At 39.1% G+C, this 6,831-nt stretch overlaps 1 long non-coding RNA gene across 1 annotated transcript; it reads left to right on the plus strand.

Moving 5' to 3' along the window:
• The first annotated feature begins 481 nt into the window (after window positions 1-481).
• LOC143744686 (uncharacterized) lies at window positions 482-6,594 on the plus strand. Its single transcript, XR_013205889.1, has 3 exons — window positions 482-704; window positions 840-1,014; window positions 6,496-6,594. It is a non-coding gene; the product is annotated as an uncharacterized LOC143744686 (long non-coding RNA).
• Window positions 6,595-6,831: the final 237 nt, after the last annotated feature.

The raw sequence follows: 6,831 nt of genomic DNA on the forward strand, positions 1-6,831 counted from the left end.
TACCTTTTTTTGCCGTTGAATGAATTAAAATGAATTATTTTAGTCTAAAACTGCATGTATAATAATGACACAAACTGCCACTTGACATTTCACATTTATTTATTTATTTAGATTAATCTGGTCACCCTGTTTCTTCTATTATATCTCTCTCTATAGAATGGATGGAGAATAACTGGAAAGACTGAATTTATTTATTCTAATTGCCCCACTGGTCTTGTGCTACGTACATCCCATTCCAGTGTTCCAGCAACCATCAGGTGTTTCATTTGCTTCCCTCAATGCTCCCTGGGAAATGCGGTTTGCAGGACACCCACACAATCAGGATGTTCATTTGACACTGTTCATGCAATTGAATTTATGTCATACATTACTTTTTTTTCTCTCTCTTCTCTCTCTCTCTCTCTCTTCTCTCTCTCTCTCTCTCTCTCTCTCTCTCTCTCTCTCCCTCTCTCTCTCTCTCTCTCTCTCTCTCTCTCTCCTTGCATTAAAGCATGTTTCTAAACTACTAGTCAGAAATCCAGCCCTCTTTCTGTGAGTCTGCCTCCTGGAACAGTCACTGGAAATGACACCTGCGACACAGCCGCGATGGCTATAAAATGACAAATTCGAAGAGGGGAAGGAGAAAAAGCGAGAATGAAAGAAAGAGCAGAAAAAAAGTGTGTGATGGGAGAGCAGGGTTTTCTCAGCGCTGGTTGGAGCAGATGGTGAGCACATTTTGCACATCATTTGTGAATGATTTCAAAATCTATTTATCTATTCCAAAGAGATCGCTGGAATCCCCATCTGCCTGTCTTTTTTCTTCTCTCTTCTATAATCGTTTCCATCCCTCCATCTTACAGCGTTGCAAACGGAGAAGACGAGGAGGCTGGCTCGAAGAAGAGTGAGGGAGAGAGAGAGAGAGAGAGAGAGAGAGAGACAGACAGAAGACAGAGAAAGAGGGGGCCTCCATCATAAAGAATGTAATACTGCCACTGTTGAACATCAGCAGGGAGCTACAGGCAGAAGCCCTTCAGAGTGAGTGATTGACTTTAATGTAAATCACAGGTCTGACAGACCACAGCACAACAGGAACGCTCAAAACTCTGCGTGTGTCTGAGCATATGTAAATACGCATGAAACTTGTACATAAACATGCCACTTTGCTTTTAAGAATTCTGAAAGACCCCTACATAAACATACCTACCCGCAGCCCTTCTAACACGCACCATAACCTGCTTTAGATTTGCAAGCGTTTAAGTCCGCATTATATTTCCATGCTGCTACATGTGTCTATTGTATTAGCATCTTTAAAGACACTTCATCATTAAAATGACCTACAGATATTCCGAGTCAGATATCGCTAAGCATCCTGAACATGAACAAATCATGGTTAGTGATTATGTTTGGACGCGTGCGTTTGTTTTGATTGGTCCCTCCAGCATGCTGGCATCCAAGCGTGACTTTTCATCTTCCTGCAGACCTACGTACAATGTCTGTGCTTTAAAAATAATGCTTGTCTAGCGCGCATCCATCAACGAGGGCTGCACTGCTGTAATGTTTTGTCCAGATCGAGTGTTTTGGGTTTTCTGGTCTCCTGCTGTCCCCATCAAACACATCAGCATGGAGGAAAAACTATTACCACTTAGAGGGAAACAGCAAGAGGAAAGTGCGTGCTATGCAGTCCACATAGTGAAGCGCAAGGTTATAAATCTCTCTTTTATTCAAGGGCCGACGTTTGGTGTTAAAACCCAAAAGCGTTGCATAGGGAAAGTGCAACAGATCTAAGAGGGCTCTCTAGAAATGGACAGCCATCAATTGCTTCTCTATGAGTTTGGAAGGAGAGAAACAGAGCGATCGATCAAACTCCTGTTGATCGTACTGACAGATATTTCCTGCTCTCGGGACGTTAAGTGATTTGATATAGCAGATTCCAGGATTAAGGCTGTTTGCAAGTTTCTCAGTGGGATCTGCGGAAGCGTTTTCTCTGGTCTGAAGGCAACATGTGCAGTGTTTGTATCTGTATATCTTCATCTTGACACTTTATAACCTATAACAAAATTATTACAACTCATGACACTTAATTATCCTGATTTAATATCCTGTGGTTTCTGATGATATTGGTTACTGTAGCTGCCAGGGAAGCACAAGCTCATGTGGACTTAAGCCTTTCACTATTACATCATTTCCTGTGTGAGCATCCACAGATGATGAAATGATCGTCGTATTACCCACTCTAAAAGCGGACAGAATGATAATCCCAATGATAGCATAAAAGTCTATATTATATCCATAAAAAGCAAATGTACATTTGAAGACTAAATGCATTTGCAACAATGCGTTTGGCGAGAATCCCATTGCAAATTCAGTGCGTCACATTATGCTCTTTTTTTCTGTCTTGACTATTCCTAAACTGCCAAAATATATTTTTCCAAGAGTTTTATTCCTGTCCTTGAGAAAGACAACCACTACAAAGGCTAAAAATGAGTAGCAGAAAAAAAGAGCGAAATGAAACGCTGAAACATACGGGAGTCCACTGAGCACAAAAGACGCCAGCGATTTAATGGGTTCCATATCGGAATTTCTCTGACTGCCAATCACAGACAAAATGACATCATCTTAAACTCTGTTGCACAACAAACATGCATTTAAGCAAATAATCTAATTGTGGAATCATTGCTGGCGTAGACAAGACAATTGATGTGTTCCATATCAGATTTTCAGTACAGTAAAGAACCAGTGTTTGATTGACAGCTGTAAATTGACTGGTGTAGGACTATTTTCACCTAAACACAAACATGTAAAATAAAAAATAGGTTTGCATATTGAGGGTAAAATTGTGCAAAACAACGACTGGTAATTGTTACAGAAGATGTACAGGACTGCGCAGTTTAACAACAGATTCAAATTTCACTCTGTATGATTTAATGACTACACATTACTTTTGGATGTTTAATGACATTAAAGACAATAGATCCTACACTATGACTTTTTGTTACAATATATTTTTGTAAAGCTGCTTTGAAACACTGGTATTGTGAAAAGTCATATACTTGAATTGACTTGACTATAGTTTGAAGATGGTTTGAGGTTTAAGCAGTATGAAAAGGGCCATCTGCTTATCATGGAGTCATTTTTGACTTATTGGAACAAACATAATGCATTGTGATGAATGTTTCAACTGTTTTTGTCCATATAATGAAAGTCAGTGAGGTCCAAAACAACACTATACTCCTTTGACTTTCACTATATGGACAAAAACATTCCTCGACATTTCATCATGTATGACAGTAAATGATGAAAGTTTAAATTTAGTAAACTATCCCTTTAAAATAACTTTTATTTGAAACCCCATCACCTTCATCAGCATGTCCATGTATAAATTAATGCCACACTCTGTTGGAAAACAGCTCTCATATTTAAGTGTGTAAAGTGCAAACGGGCTTCCAAATAACAGGTGATTTTACATAATCGCCTGCCATCTGTAGTCTTATGCAATGAAGTGTTTATTACGTCAGCACTTTTAAGTCAGACGACTACAAACCTCCAGCCATGCTTTTGTTTCATGCCAGTATGGACTCAACAACTGGTTGGGAATTGCAAAGTTGATAGAAATAGCATCCAAATTGTTTGAGATTCGCAGGTGGTTCAAATTGAAATGTAATTAGGCTAGACTTTATTGCAATGGGCATTAGAAACCGTTCTATAAAAATATTAAATGTCATTATTTAAATCTTCCAGTTCAGTTGTGCAAATTGCAGGTGTTGAAAGCTTATATGATTATGAAACCTTATTATTTTATTCTGAACGATTCCAAAGCCCCTACAGCCACCTGGAGTGAATAGACACCCAGCAATACTTTAATGTACAATTACTTACAGTAAATTAGAATAAAAATATATCTGCCGGACCACCCTAGCCTCTTAAATCAAACCATATGCACATATATTGCTTTAAGATCAAATGTAAAAGGCGTGATTTAGCAATCAGTCGCTTAAATTTCTCCAGAGGGCTGTTTTCACCCAATAATGCAACTGGGCTGTGGTTCAGGATGAACACCCCTCTGAGGAATGCTGGGAAATGCAGTGCACTCTGGTTAAGAAAAGAAGGAAGAATGAAGCACAAGTAGGTGTTTTCATTGGAAAGTTCCAAACAAAATTGCATAGGTATTGTTCATACGGTCTCAGACAAGTTCAACTTCTTTTTTTTTGTGCAAGTTTCAAGACTTTGGGATTGCCAAATTTTATGGATTTTATTCTTTGTTTTCATACCCTAAGGGACTTGAAAAACAAATTTTGATTATCTAAATTGTAATGGAAGTGTCATTCAGACATCAAATGAGTAAATAAATAAATGCAGGTTAAATGTTCATAGCATTGTCTCATGGTATTTAATTTTAGCCAGATGCTCTGAGAACAAGCACAATCAGTCTGACAGTGAACTTGTAAATCTCACTCAGCTGGGCCAAAATAAAATCCAATATGATTAATCTGTATATGTATTCACTAATAGTTCATTTAAGTTTGAATGCATTTCTTAAAAACAAAGTATGGTGAGTTGTAGTCTTAATTTCTCTGTTTGCCATCAGCAGCATCAGTAACTCCCGATGAACTTGAGCTAATGAGGAATGAAATAACTTTATGATGGTTATTTTTGGTTAATTGCATTAGAGCAACAGTTCAGATTTAAAATGAGTAATTTAATTACATTTGCATTTAACAGTTTTGCCCATGGAGTAGTAGCATGACCCTTATTGGGTTAAATGTGTGTGTGGGGGGGGGGGACTTGTAACAATACAGACTTTATTCAGTATGTGTACATGTACACTACCATTCAAAAGTTTGGAGTCAGTAAAAGGATACACTACATTAATCAGATGTTACATTAAAGATATGTATAATGTGACAAATGTTCTTTTGAACCTTTTCAAAGAATTCTGAAAAAGATTTAGCACTTTTTCACAAAATTATTAAACACAACTATTTGTAACATGTAGCCCACAGGCTAATGATAATAATTTTTTCCTGAGCACCAAATCAGCATATTAGAATCATTTCTGAAGGATCATGTGACACTGAAGACTCCAAATGTGTGACTGAAAATTTTACAATAGAAATTGGTTATTTTAAAGTATAATATTTCACAATATATTACTTGTTCAACTTTTTTTTAAATGAAGCCTCTGTGACCACAAGAGTCTATTGTATATTTTTTTATTATTATTATTATTTTATAAAAGTCCTTCCCCTCCCAAGTGGTCACAGGAGACACATTTGAGACATGTTGTAAGCAGCAATGTGTCTTGTTTGACCACATGCGATCAGATCACAAAAGACAGCTTTTAATACCATTTATAAACAAGGCTTTATAGTGTTTCTATCCCAATTGTTAAGACTCCTGACAGTTTTTTTTTTTTTGAGGAAGAGAGAGACAGTGAGTGAGAGTGAAGTTCTCCATCGTCCATTTCAGAAAAACGGCCAAGAAAATGCCCCTAGCTGATTGTCCCTCTGTCCGCACATACAACGGAAACTCACTAAACAAACACAGATGCATGTAAAACAAACAAGACTCGGTTGTGAAGAAATAGTGCTGATTTCTGCCACTGCGCTCAACGGATGGAATCACACGCTCTTTGCCGGTTTCAGTCCTGTTAGAGAAGCTCGTCGCGGCCTGATGGTTAATTTCGTCACACTAAGCTCCCGGTGTCGTGTTTGTCAGTTCATCAGAATGGTGTGCGAGTTGGAAGCTGAGCTTGCTTTCCGAATGACTGCATTCCCTGGAGCTTGGCAGATCAAATCTGGAATGCTTATACATTCTTTGTCCTTTTCTTAAATAATTTTTTCACCTGCAGTAAATTGCATGTTATTTCCAAAAAGTATCTCTCCTATGGTTTACGTAAGCTCACAAAATATGCTACACATTTCACAAGACAGTAGTTTGGCTGGCCGAAGCGCGCTTGGGTGGGGAGGTACAACATTACTGCGCAGACACTAAAAGAACAATTCAGAGCGGTCCAGCTGAAAACACCCACTTCACTCCCTCGGGTCTTAACCCCAATATGAGTCCAGATGCTTTTATCAACTCTACACATACATCCAAGCCCAAGCACCTAATAAATACTACGAAGAGGGACAACAGGATCACGAGGTCACTCAAAACATTAAGTGCGTGTGTTCAAATGTGTCTGTGCAGGAGATGATGACTGATCTTCGTGTTAGTTAGTCACGGTGTGAGAATGCCCGTGAGGTTGTTTTGATTTAGATTTGTTCATGTGCGTGGGTTTGGGGTGAGGACGTCACGAGTGTATGTTCAGTAGGTTCCCATCGAACCAGAAGCTTTGAGTGACCTGATCTCATTTTCACCAACAGCATTAATCCTGTTGCTTTGCTCCTGCTTCTGCTGCTGCAACATGTGGTTTGTGTTTCTCTCCCAAAGAACCGACCTACCTATTTCCTGATTTCCAACCCCTTGATTGATAGCCACTCTTTTTTGCCCCTTCCCTTCTTCTCTGATTCCTAGGTCTTGATCTGCGAAAGGCGAGATGGGCATAGATCTCGGGTGAGAGAGGTTGAAAAACGAGCGCCAGGCAGAAAGGTGTCCTTGGGAGACCCTGTAGCGTTTTATGAGGCGAGTTGTTTGAAACGCCATAACGTTTTATGAGGTGAAACACTGGTTTCACTTTAACCTGTGAAGAGTAAACCTATAGCAAAGGGCAAGATTACATCCAGATGCATTAAACTGACCAGCGGACCCAAATCGAAACACGTGCACATGCGCACACACACACACACACACACACATGCACTCCTGGGCTACAAACATATCTCCTTTGACCTGGGAGGTTGTGTCCCAGTC

The sequence above is a fragment of the Siphateles boraxobius genome, unplaced genomic scaffold, assembly GCF_051911475.1.
Source record: "Siphateles boraxobius isolate OS27281-9 unplaced genomic scaffold, OSU_SipBor_1 20, whole genome shotgun sequence".
In the NCBI taxonomy this organism is placed as follows: domain Eukaryota; kingdom Metazoa; phylum Chordata; class Actinopteri; order Cypriniformes; family Leuciscidae; genus Siphateles; species Siphateles boraxobius.